This window comes from Cavia porcellus, unplaced genomic scaffold (assembly GCF_034190915.1).
Source record: "Cavia porcellus strain 051 isolate PalLab524CR breed Dunkin Hartley unplaced genomic scaffold, mCavPor4.1 scaffold_40, whole genome shotgun sequence".
In the NCBI taxonomy this organism is placed as follows: domain Eukaryota; kingdom Metazoa; phylum Chordata; class Mammalia; order Rodentia; family Caviidae; genus Cavia; species Cavia porcellus.
Window position 1 is genome coordinate 4,718,918 of NW_026947523.1, and position 12,316 is coordinate 4,731,233.

The 12,316-nt window shown below is 50.3% G+C and overlaps 1 protein-coding gene across 1 annotated transcript in view; it reads left to right on the forward strand.

Moving 5' to 3' along the window:
- Positions 1–9,244: 9,244 nt before the first annotated feature.
- Positions 9,245–12,316, forward strand: part of Efcab6 (EF-hand calcium binding domain 6) — a 212,828-nt gene continuing 209,756 nt past the window's right edge. Inside the window, exons 1-2 of the mRNA XM_013153159.3 lie at positions 9,245–9,368; positions 10,230–10,429. The gene's annotated coding sequence lies outside the window, so the exon portion shown is untranslated. The remainder of the gene's footprint in view (positions 9,369–10,229; positions 10,430–12,316) is intronic.

Genomic DNA, 12,316 nt, shown 5'->3' on the forward strand with positions numbered 1-12,316 from the left:
TAAGGAGGAGGACGGGGCTCTAGCCTCGGAGTCGTCTGACTCCGAGGACGAGGGAAAGTTGAATGGCAAGGAGGCCAAAGAGACCAGCTGTCAGGAGCCTAAGTCGCTCAATAAGGAGTCGCAGGGTTCTTTTCCAGCGTTGCCCCGCGAATTGCGCTCTGCTCAACCTGGTCTTCGGAGGAGTAGAGAGCTCCTGAGTGCGCCCCGGCGCGAGAGGGAGGCAAAGCCTTCCGCCCCACCCTGGGGGCCGTTCCCGGAGGCGATCCCTCGCCACGAGGCGGCCGCCTGGGAGCCCCCCCCCCTTTCGCCAGAACAGGAAGTGATGCACGGGCCCCCATTTTCCGCCCAATCACGGCCGCCGTCTTATGCTCCGCCGCCGGCGCGTCGGTATTTTCACAGGCGGCTTTGGCAGGGGGGACGCTTGTCTCATGAGGTACATCTACCTGGGATAGATAGTGGCCCCTACGAGATATTTCCTGTACAAGTAGCTATGGGCCAGGGACGCAATGTATGGGAGCCTTTTGAGATAAAGCAGATTAGAGAACTTAAAAATGCAGTTACAACCTTTGGGCCGACTGCGCCTTACACCATTGCCATGCTGGAGAATCTGTCTTCTGGGCCCCTCACCCCCGCGGACTGGATTCAGCTGGCAAAGGCCTGTCTGCCCTCGGGTAGTTACCTGGATTGGCGAGCCTGGTATGCAGAGTTCTCTGCAGAGCAGGCTGAGAAAAACGCCAATCGGGGAAACCGGGGGTGGAACAAAAAAATGCTTATGGGAGAAGGTCGGCACGCTGATGACCAGACCCAGTTCCCCGGCGCTGTCTATGAGCAAATCAATGCCATAGGACTCCGCGCCTGGAAGCAAGTAAGTGGTGCGGGAACAGCCTCCTTGTGTCTTTCAAAAATAATTCAGGGTACCACAGAGCCATTTGTTGACTTTGTGGCCCGAATGCAAGATGCTGCCAATAAGATATTTTCTGATCCGGGAGTGGCTCGACCGCTGGTAAGGCAGCTGATTTTCGAACAGTGTACAAAGGAGTGCAAGGCAGCGATAGCTCCTCATAAGAACAAGGACCTCAATGCCTGGATTAGGATATACAGAGAGATAGGGGGGCCGCTCTCCAACTCGGGAGTGGCTGCTCTCCTGGCCGCGGCTATACAGCAGAGGGGACCTCGCGGGTTAGAAGGGGAATGTAAGGCTAAAGGGTGTTTTGCCTGCGGGGAGCCAGGACACATTAAACGTCATTGCCCAAACAATGCAGATGCTAGGCCTCGTCCTAGGAATGAAGAACCATATGTTTGTGGGCGATGCAAGAAGAAATCACACAAAGCTGAGGAGTGTAGGTCGGTCTTTGATGCTCAGGGCAACCGTATTTGTGGACAAGATGCTAGAGAGCCAAAAAACGGCCAGAGGGGGCCCCCTTTACAGGCGGGCCCCCGCCCCAGAGACAGGACAGCTCAGGGTGGCAGCCTTCAACAAGGGCCACCCCTGGGTCAGCAGGTGTGGACCTCAGTGTCGCCTCAGGACTTATATTAGTGCCTGATATGGGTGTTCAAGTGGTTGAAACCACTTTTAAGGGACCGTTACCCAAAAATTCCGTGGGTCTGGTGATCGGGAGATCCTCCACGGCCCTTCGGGGTCTCACAGTAGTCCCGGGGGTCATAGACTCAGACTACACAGGACATATTAAAATTATGGTTCAATCTCTTGTGGGTACTATGGTAATCAATAAAGGAGACAAGATAGCGCAGCTCTTGCTGCTCCCCAGTCTCCACAAGAGATTTCCCTCAAAGCAGAAAATTAGAGAAAGTCAAGGTTTCGGTTCCTCAGGGGAAGTCTTTGAGGGACTCCATATGACACTTGGTAAAAGGCCCATGCTCTCACTTAAGGTCAATGGCAAAAATATAACAGGGCTCCTAGACACAGGAGCTGACCGTTCCATTATCTCCAGAAAGGATTGGCCTTCCAACTGGCCCACCAACACTACAGATAACACGCTGCAGGGCCTGGGGATGGTGTCAGCTCCTCAGGTTAGTGCTTCAACCCTGCTCTGGTGCGATGAGGAGGGTCATCAGGGCCATTTCCAACCGTTTGTGTTGCAGTTGCCAGTGTCTCTATGGGGAAGGGACATCCTCACTCAGATGGATGTCACGCTTACGTCAAACTGCTCCCCCCAGGCTAAGGATATACTCAGGAACCAGGAATATACCCCCGGCAAAGGCTTGGGCATTGCCCTGCAGGGTCGGACATCCCCAATACCAGTAGAGAACAAAAAAGGTAGGCAAGGATTGGGTTTTTCTTAGGGGCCGCTGAAGAAGCTCTCCTACCCACTTCGATCAAAATCACCTGGAGATCAAATGATCCGGTTTGGGTACCTCAGTGGCCCCTGCCTAAGGAGAAGCTATTAGCCTTGTCAGAAATAGTCAGTACACAACTTAGATTAGGACATATTAAGCCGTCAACCTCCCCATGGAACACCCCCATTTTTATAATTAAGAAAAAGTCTGGCAAGTGGAGGCTGCTCCATGATCTAAGGGCGGTCAACGCGCAGATGCAGCCCCTGGGGGCGGTCCAGAGGGGGCTGCCAGCTCTCTCAGCCATCCCTCAGTCCTGGCCAGTTTATGTTATAGATCTTAGAGAGCTGTTCCTGTCTATCCAGACATTGCTTCAGAACAGACACCATAAGGTCTTCACCACCCACATAAGAGCACATACATCCCTGCCAGGGCCTATGGCACAGGGGAATGCGGCTGCTGATACTGCCACTCGCCCGTTATGGATTTTTACCTTACTAACACCAATCGAGCGAGCCCGTGCCTTCCATGATAAGTTTCATGTCAATGCCAGGACACTAGCAAACCATTTCCATGTTTCTAGAGCAGATGCACGAGATATCGTGTGACTATGTGACTCCTGTGCCACATACAAACCTGCCATACCGATGGGAGTAAACCCTCGAGGTTTGATCCCTGGTGATGTTTGGCAGATGGACATCACACATATACAGGAGTTTGGGACTCTTAAATATGTTCATGTTTCCACAGACACCTGTTCTCGCGTCATATTTGCAACAGCAGAAACAGGTGAAAAAGTGTCTAATGTGATCAATCATTGCCTGGCAGCTTGGGCCACATGGGGCAAACCAAAAATATTAAAAACTGATAATGGACCAGCCTATATAGGCAAAGCCTTCAATGAGTTCTGCAAAATGATGGAGGTTCAATTAAAACATGGTATCCCATACAATCCCCAAGGTCAAGGAATCATTGAGAGGGCTCATAGAAGCCTCAAAGAAATTTTACAAAAACAAAAAGGGGGAGTAGGCCAAGGCCTGGCCCCAAAGGCACGATTATCCATGGCACTATTCACACACAATTTTTTAAATTTAAATAATGATAATCGCTCCCCAGCTGTGGAGCACTGCAACCCTTCCCCCAACCATAAAGGGTGGGTGAAGTGGAAAGATGTCCTGACAGGACAATGGATGGGCCCGGATCCAGTGGTCAGCTGGAACCGAGGCGCGGTTTGTGTTTTCCCACAGGAATCGGGACAAGAACCACTGCGGATACCGGAGAGACTGACACGGACAACAAAGCCCTCGACTAAAGATCAGACCTGCCCTACTGGAGATCCATCACAGACCAACCAACAAGATGAATAGAAATAGCGGTAGCCCGATATGGACAAGAAGATCCTCAGGCATATGCATGGCTTGCTCAATTGGCCCACGACCGAGTCTAGATATGGCGGGCATCCCTCATTCTCCTCCATAAGGTGACAATACACAGCAGGGTAGGTGAGTCAATGACGGGTAAGAGCGTGCCTCCCCAGCACGACTCAACCTAAGCCAGGCCCTACCCCATCCTGCACGTAAGCCGCTGGACTGTTAGATGCTGCCCAGGTCTAAATTTCTCTCCGAGGGGATTTCTTTACGGAGAGGAAATGAGTGCAAGCTTGTGTGCATCCAGGTTCCGTCCAGTTTGTGCCTGGCCCTAGAAAAAGGACGAGGGCCTCAGGGCCTTGGCAGACCATGGGACGGCCGACCAGGGTCTAAGCCAAGGACCTACGGTGGGCCTACACATAGGGCATAAGCCTCTGCACCCAGTCCAAGAAGGGCTACGATGCGCACATTCATAAAAAATAAAAAAGGGGGAGATGTTGGGAGCCGCAGCCCCGAGCCCGGTCGCCTCACTTGGCGGACGTGAGGCCTGTAGTAAAGAGTGAGGCCTGAGGTAGATTACCCCTCCCATCGAATATGTTAGTTTCCTGCTTACCGCGTAAACAACCCGCTCAACAATATAGTCTGCCTGGCAACTGATGATGTTAGCCAATCAGCTTGCCTTGCTTACTTTAACATGATTGGACACTGTACCCGTATATATACCGGTGCCACCCCTGGGCGGAAGTAGAAGCCAGGTAGAAGCCCGGAAGTAGAAGCCCAAAAGGAGCCGCGGAGAGCGGACCGGTAGAGGCTTTGGGGCAGGCTGAAGCACAAAAGGAGCCGCGGGGAGCGGACCAAAGGAGGCTTCAGCTGGGAGAACCCAGGGCAGGCTGTACGGAGAAGAAGAATAAAAAGAAAAGGTTGTCCACTACCAGACTGTGTCGTGTGTCCTTCCTGCCGGCCGGGAGCGGACATCGACACTCCTGTTGCTGTGGGGTCTCCTGGAGGAGCGTGCCACGCTGCTTCTCTGATGTGAACTTGGCTGTTCTCATCATTGGAGGAGCTTGGGACCTCATCACTGAGGATGGTGTGGGACTTTTCAGGGGAGCTCTGGTTCTTACTTTGATGACACTTCTTGGCTCCAGTGCAAAACACTCTACCCACTGGCACAGCTCCTTCACCCCATAGGCACAGGCTTTCCAGCTCCACGCTGACCTTTGGGCCTTTCCAGCACAGATCCATGAAATAGACTTGCATGAATCATTACCGTGGGCTCTGGGTTTCCAGCGGGATTCATTTAGGACACGGCTGTGGGATTCAGGCCCTCAGCTGGATTCGTTGAGGTCTTTAGTGTGTGGACAGATTTCCTGCACTTTATTTTTGCACTTGACATTTTGGGTGACGATCATAAAGTAATACTATAATTATGTGTCCGGTATCAAATTGTTTTCCTTGCAAACCCTGACCACAGCAAACTGCTCTCGCTCCCAAATTGTCCTCACTCCATTTCCTGTTCAACCCTGCAGCTTCCTGGTATGACCCTGGGGACAGGCCAGGCCTCTGTTTCTAAGGACCTCTTCCTTTATGGTCATCACCAGGCCTGCTTAAACAAATTCCGGTGTATCTTAGAATCAGCCCTGTCCTCACAACAGAATATTATTCAGCCATTCCAAGTGATGGGTTTAAAAATGTTTTTTCTTTTAAAGAGAATAAAACAGAATAAAACCAATGAAAATAAACCAGTGTAAAAGATACAGGACTTCAAAACGAATCAACAATAGTTACCTAACAATAATGCCTTTTGATGTCTTCAAATAACTTCAGACATAGTAAAAATCAAGCAGAATGGAATATAATAAAAAGAAAACAATCAATGCAGTACAGGATTTCCAAACAAAAGCCTATAGTAAACCCAAAATTGCTACCATAGTATATCATGCTATTGTTGAATCAGCTGCTCCTGCCATCAGATTTGACATAAAGAAAACAAAAGAGAATAAAAACCAACCCAACAAAACAATGGAAACGATACAGGACCTCAAAACAAGACCATAGGGAATCAGCCCTCAGAAAGACTGATCCCCCCTAGATGCCACACTGGGCACCCCATCCTCAGACCACTGGCCCTACACCTGCCATGTTAGTGAAACACCAAACACCACAGGCATCCGATTGCATCTCACCTCCATGGCTGTCTTCACGGCCTGTTTCTCTGGGTAAGCCTGTTGTGGGGTGGGGGAATTAGTACTTCTTGTTTGCCAGCCCATGTGCTGGAAGGGGCTGGGTCTGTTTCTGTCCACCGGCAGCCTCCTCATGGCACGGGTGCCCAGACTGGGCTTGCTGGCTGGTGCGGCTTTGTTCTCTCTTCCCCCGGCCTGCAAATGGCGCTGACTCACGGCGGGAGGCTGGGGTCTTCCAAGTGATAGACTGACATATCCTGAAACATCAATGAACGTAGATAACAGTGTGCCTAGTGACATAAGCCAGACACAAAAGAAAAAAGTTGGGTTCCACTCATATGGAATATCTACAATAGGTGAATTCATAGGGAAGGAAAGCAGGCTAGAGCTCATGAGGACCAGGGGTTGGGGGGAAGAAATGGGAACTGCTGTCTGTAGTTTCTGCTCACTGTAATGAATAATCTTGGCACTTAGGAGGGATGGTCGCACAAACTATAAATGTAACTCATGTCACTCATTTGTATAATTAGAGTGGTTTCGGTGGCAAACAGTTTATATATTTATCGCAGTAAAAAGAAGTAAATTATTTGTTACTAAAAACACAATTCACAACAGACATAAACAACCTAGGAGTAGATTTTAGAAGCCCCAAACTAAATATTATGAAGAAAAATTGACCCGCCTAAATGGAGCGATGAGGATGTTGGTAGACTGTAAAATCAATATTGTGAGGATGTCACTTGTCTCATAAATTCCGTGCAAACCCAGTGCAGGGCCCCAGAAGGCCCTGCTGTTACTGATGTTAGCTTGACGTACTGATTTTAAATCTGTAGGAAAATGCCAAGCATCAAGAACACGAAAGGCAAGACCGAAGATCATCACAGCCGAAGCTCTCAGAGGCAGGCGGCGTGTTGGGTAAGGGTCATGAAGGCGGCGTGGCATTGTCATGAGGTGATAAATTTGTAAACAAAATAAGTAATTGCAGATAAGTGCTGCCAAGGAAACCCACACTTTTTTTTTTTCATTTTTTATTTGGAAATGCTTTCAAACTTTCAGAAAAATTTCAAGAGTAACAGTAAAGAACGCCCCCAGGCCTGTTACTGGGCTGAATGGCAGCCCTGCCTAACTCCAGGTGTCTCCCTCAGAATGTGACCAGCCTTCGAGAGAGCCCTATGGAGGTAACTCAGTTAGAAAGAGGTCACAGGGTTGACCCTGCTGCCATCTGAATGGCGTTATGAGAAGTGTAGGTCAGAGCATACAAGACCGGCTGAAGACAGTGACGCCAGCCACGGAGAGGCTTTGGAAGAAACCCATCAGACTGGCCAGCGGGAGCCCTGCTGGCTGGCTCCCGTGCCCTAGACCCTGCGGGGAGAGTGAGTTACTGAGTAGTCCCGGCAGGGTGAGGCGGTACCCACTCATGATCCCAGCGTGTTGGAGGATGAAGCAGGTGAATCACGTTTGAACTCAGCCTGGCAACTTGGTGATCTATCAACACGTTGTTGCAAAATTTTAAAAAAGGGCGAGGGATGTAGCTCAGTGTAGAAGTTCAATTGCAAGAAAAAACAAGCTGTCAGGGCAGGGCAGGCCTGGTGTGGCGGGCTAGAACAGAGGAGCGAGGTTACTAATGGCCTGTGTCTCGAGGCATGAGAACCAGCGGGCCTTGTGCAGCATGGCATGTGGACGGGGAAGCAATGGTCATTACAGGGAACCAACCAGGCCCCTGAATTTCAGTGATGCCGAAATGGTGCGGTGGGGGATGTGGGTGGATCAAGCCGCGCTGCCTTCACAGCCGGATCCATCCAAGTGGAGGAGTCAAGGTTGGCAATGAAGGGAAGAGTGTAACCCAGGGCCGAGGCCGAGGGACCTCACCACGCAGGGGTCATGAAGTGGGCCGAGAACGGAGGGTCGGTGTGACATCAGGGATGCCGATGGGAGTGTGTTCCAGACAGAAAGCAGTGGTCAGCGGGGCTGGAGCCTGCAGAGCGGGAAGGGGCCCAGTGCCAGGGTGCCGGGTGCCAGGCGGTGATGGCGCTGCGTGTCTGGTGTGCTGGTCAAGAGTGAGTGGAAACTGAAAGGGATCAAGGAGGGGACAGCTCTACTGCAAGTGGGCAACAGGGCCCAGAAACAGGTTGGGAATGAAACCTAAATACAAAAGACGCAGGATACTGGAGCGTGTTCAAAGAGAGAAGGGAAAGACTGAGACCCATGGTTAGGACAGAGGGGCTCACTAAGCTCTTCTGCCCTCGGGGTTCCTTTTCTTTAAAAAGTATCAAGGAGGCCCAAGAACGTTTGTTTATGTTGGTTATACCCATCAGTATTTGCCATATGATAAAATCAAAATGAGTAGGTAAAACTAATACAAACAATGAAAAATTACACTTTGCAGAACAAAGTTACTGAAAAGATCTTTGTAAAGCTCTTCGGTATCTGGCCTAGTGGAAGACCGCTGGTTTCTCACATCGTTTTGCATTTAGTCCACGCAGCACCACACTGAGCTGCGGAACCACCCTGCACACTCCTGAGAGAATCAGAGTGAAAGGTGAGTGATGTTGTAGCATTATGAACGCTGACTGCATCCCCGCAGAGAAAGTGGCCGAGAACCACCCCCCACCCCCAGGTTCCCAGAGAATTGCTATGCTCGTAGGCAGAAATCTCAAGAGAAGACAGACGGAAAAAAGACATCTAACAGCTTAGGTTCTGGCAAAGGGACTTGCTCTGAGTCAGCGGCCGTAGAGACTATGATGACCCCAGACGTTGCTTGTTGGGCTCCCACGGGGCCCGGTGACTGAAGCCCACAGCGCCCGTCTCTAGGGAGCTGTCTCCTCTAGCACACAGAGCTCGGAAAACAAGCGGAAATCGCCATCCGCTGGACAATGCATGCCTAGGAGGTCCAACACGTGGTCAGGGCTTCACATTTATCCCATTCAACCTAACCAGCACCCTGCGGGCACGTTTCGGGTCCTGGCATCCCAGGTCCTTTTGCTAAGTTGCAATCCTGCAGCCTCAGAGACCCACGGTGCTGACGTGAGCCACCATGCTTAATTTTCTGCCGAGAAGCGCTGGCCACGTTGCCCTAAGGAATTTGTTGGAACCGGAACTCAGCCTGCGCTGTTCCCGCTCCCGCTCCCGCTCCCGCTCCCGCTCCCGCTCCCGCTCCCGCTCCCGCTCCCGCTCCCGCTCCCGCTCCCGCTCCCGCTCCCGCTCCCGCTCCCGCTCCCGCTCCCGCTCCCGCTCCCGCTCCCTCTTGGAAGGACTTCCGGCGGAAGTTCCTCTGTGGGCGGAACCACTGGCCTGGAACCGCCCCTTTCCAGCCAAAAAAAAAAAAAAAAACCACTCCCTGCAGTTTAGCCAATGGAAGTCCATGTTATTAGCAGGGGCCGAGACCTGTTGTCCAATCGGTGGCTGAGCTCGTCGCTCGGGCAACAGCGTCCTGGAGACCCAAATGGGCTGGGCCTCTGAGGCCCAGCGGCAAGGGTCCGCGCGCGGGTGTAGACCGAGCGAGACTGGGACTTTGAGCCGGGCCCGGGTAAGGCGACAAGGGCCTCGGTGCACGGCCCCCGCGCGCATTCGGGGCAGCGGCGCGCGAACCCAAGGGCCGAGGAGCGGTCAGCTTCACTGCTTGCAGGGTCCTACATCCCTGAGATCGCCCAGCGCTGCAGACCGCTCCGCAGTCTCCGGGAGGGGAATCAGTCCACCCAGCACGGTTCTGGAGCATCAGCACGTGGGGCTCAGGGACTACTGTGACTAGTGCTTTCCTCGTTCCCATGGAGCTTAATGATCCGTGGGAAAGTGACAATATAAACAGCACGGAACATGGCGATACCTCCCTCCTCCCAGAATTCCTTTGATGAGCGGATGGGAAATGTGTGCCTTAAACCTCTCCGGTTTACGAAATGTTTCGTGCCCCATGCTTGTCCGTCGCCCACTGCAATCTCGTGAATGACATTAACCCCATCTTACAGATGAGGAGACGGGACTTGTCCTGTGTCACACAACTGACGAGTCGCAAAGCCAGAATTCAAACTCACTTCTGTCTCATAGAAACAAATCTCTGCTCGTTTACACCCTGCTCCCCAGTGTTACACGGTTATCCCTGACTTTCTCAGACGTTGTTTTGGAAGTACCTTGTGTGTTGCGTGGTTTCAGGCTTACTTAAGGCTGGTGTCCAAAACACTTCTTCGCTTTTCTTTTTTTGCTGAAAAATTTTTGCCTTCCCATGCGTCTTCGGGAAGATTAATAGTGTTTCTTACCGTGTATATGTGCCCCTTAAGGGATGGACTCGTAGAAATGCTGTAAATAAATTTCACTTTTACACACTGCAGTTCCTCCCTCTTTTTCTTTTATACATGATGTTCTCTCTTGCCGCCCCCTTCTTCCTTATGCACAGAGCTCTCTGAGGCAGTGTCCAGGCTGGGATTCTCACAGCGAGCAGCACCTGGAAGACGGAACCAGCTCCTCGAAGATCGCTAATACCCAGATGCGTGCCCAGCCCAGGGAGCTGGCGTCCACAAGGCAGTTGCTTTAGTACAGCTTCTCCGGTGTGCATCCAGAGTGGTCGCTGAAGGGTTTAGGTGCTGGGAATCTCCGGTAGGTTTCTTGGATACCTGCTTTCTCTGTTAGGATTGAAAACTAAGCTGCTGAGTGTCAATGAGAGACTGTAACCAAAGAAGCCAACCATCTCTTTCTTTCTTTAAACGCTACAAGTGATCTTTTTGGAAAGTATAATACAATCTTGGTTTTAGAGCATAATTCTTTCCAGAAACATGCTTGTAATCCAAAACTCTTGTGCATCAAAGTGAATTTCCCCTACGAAATGATGGAAACTCAGATGATTCCTTCCACAATCTAAAAATAGTCAGGTATAAATGATTACAATGCTGTAATATAATGCAAAATTATAAAGAACAAACAAATATAAAGGAAAATAAACAAATGAACCTGCACTTACCTTTGAAAAGCCTTCACAGCTGCTGCGAGGGAGACAAGGAGAGGAGGGTCGCTGTGCAGATGACTTTCACCCTGCTTTCTGCTGGCTCAGTGGAGTCTTCTATTTTTTCATTATTTTTTATTTTTTCTTGCAACCGTAGCAAGGACCCTATCCAGTGACACTTGCATTTGCTTCCTTCTGGGGATTTCACAGAAGTGTGACATTGTATTATCGTTAGTTAGTCATTGCTTGCACTGTGACAACCTTAATTGGTGGTAATTTTCTACCAAATTTTGCACTGTTTCCCACATTTTACACATCTCTCTGAGCTCATCTGAAGTGCAGGGCTCCTCTGCCTTTTTCTCTTCCTCCTCTGCAGATCTCCGTAAGCTCCTGCTGCTGGAGTCATTACCCACAATACCGGGGAGTGAGAGAAACTTTTTTTTTTTTGTCTTTTTCCTTTTTATCGGTACCGAGGATTGAACTCACGACTGCCTGCTTGCAAGGCAGACGCTTATGCCGCTGAGCTAAATCCCCAGCCCCTAGAAACTTTGGCTCAACTAGGATGAGGTGACATTTGGTGTCACGCATTACTGGTACTGCAAGACATGGCTCGTGGCTCAAGTTAAAATTAATGAGAAATGTTTGCTTGTCTTGTGGAACAACCACAGAACAAATTAAGTCCAAATTTATCTAAAAATACCACATCTCTTAGCTTACCTAATTGTATCAATTGGGTTGAAACCCTAGTACTGTATTTAAATATTAACTTATTTTCAATATAATATTCTCCAGGTTGCCGTCACTATTTGGAAGATCAGTGTAAAGGGAAGGACAGAGTCTGGGGAAACTCTGTAGTAGCAAGTGCAAGGTTTTAAGTTCGATCCCCGTTACCAACCAACAGAAAGAAAAAAGTCTGAATACAGATGATGAGAATGTGGTCTTGACTCCGCACTCCTCTCTTGGCTTGGCCCTCTCACTGCTGCTTTGTTTTACTTTGTTTTGGGTGTCACTGGTCATTTGTCCTCACCCATCCCCGTGGCTTACCGCTGTTACTATGACTGTTACTGCCAGCTCCGCGTACTGTGTTGTTGGCACATCTGGAGCTGCACGTTCCCACTCTTATTTTTTCTTGACTACCTGCTTTTGAAAAAGCACACTTACCATTTCCATTTTTGGGGGGGTCAGTATTGGGGAATGAACCCAGGGCCTTCACACTGAATTAACTCCCTGTCCTTTTAAAAGCTTTAAAGTTTGGAGTCAGAGTCTTGCAAAGGTGCTGAGTTGCCTCAGGTGGGCTCGGACTCACCTCCAACATGCTGGGGTGACAGGCCTGCTCCCCTGTGCCTGGCTGGGAGTCCTAGTTTTCAGGGACGCGGGCTTTGAAGAACTGCTAAATGGCACAATGTGGCTTCTATCCTAGGACTCCTGGTAGTGGAACCCGTGTCTTTTTTTTTTTTGTCTTTTTGAGACAGGGTCTCCCTATGCAGTTCAGGCTGGCCTTGAGCTCACTTTGTAGCCCAGGCTGGTCTTGAACTCACTTCGAT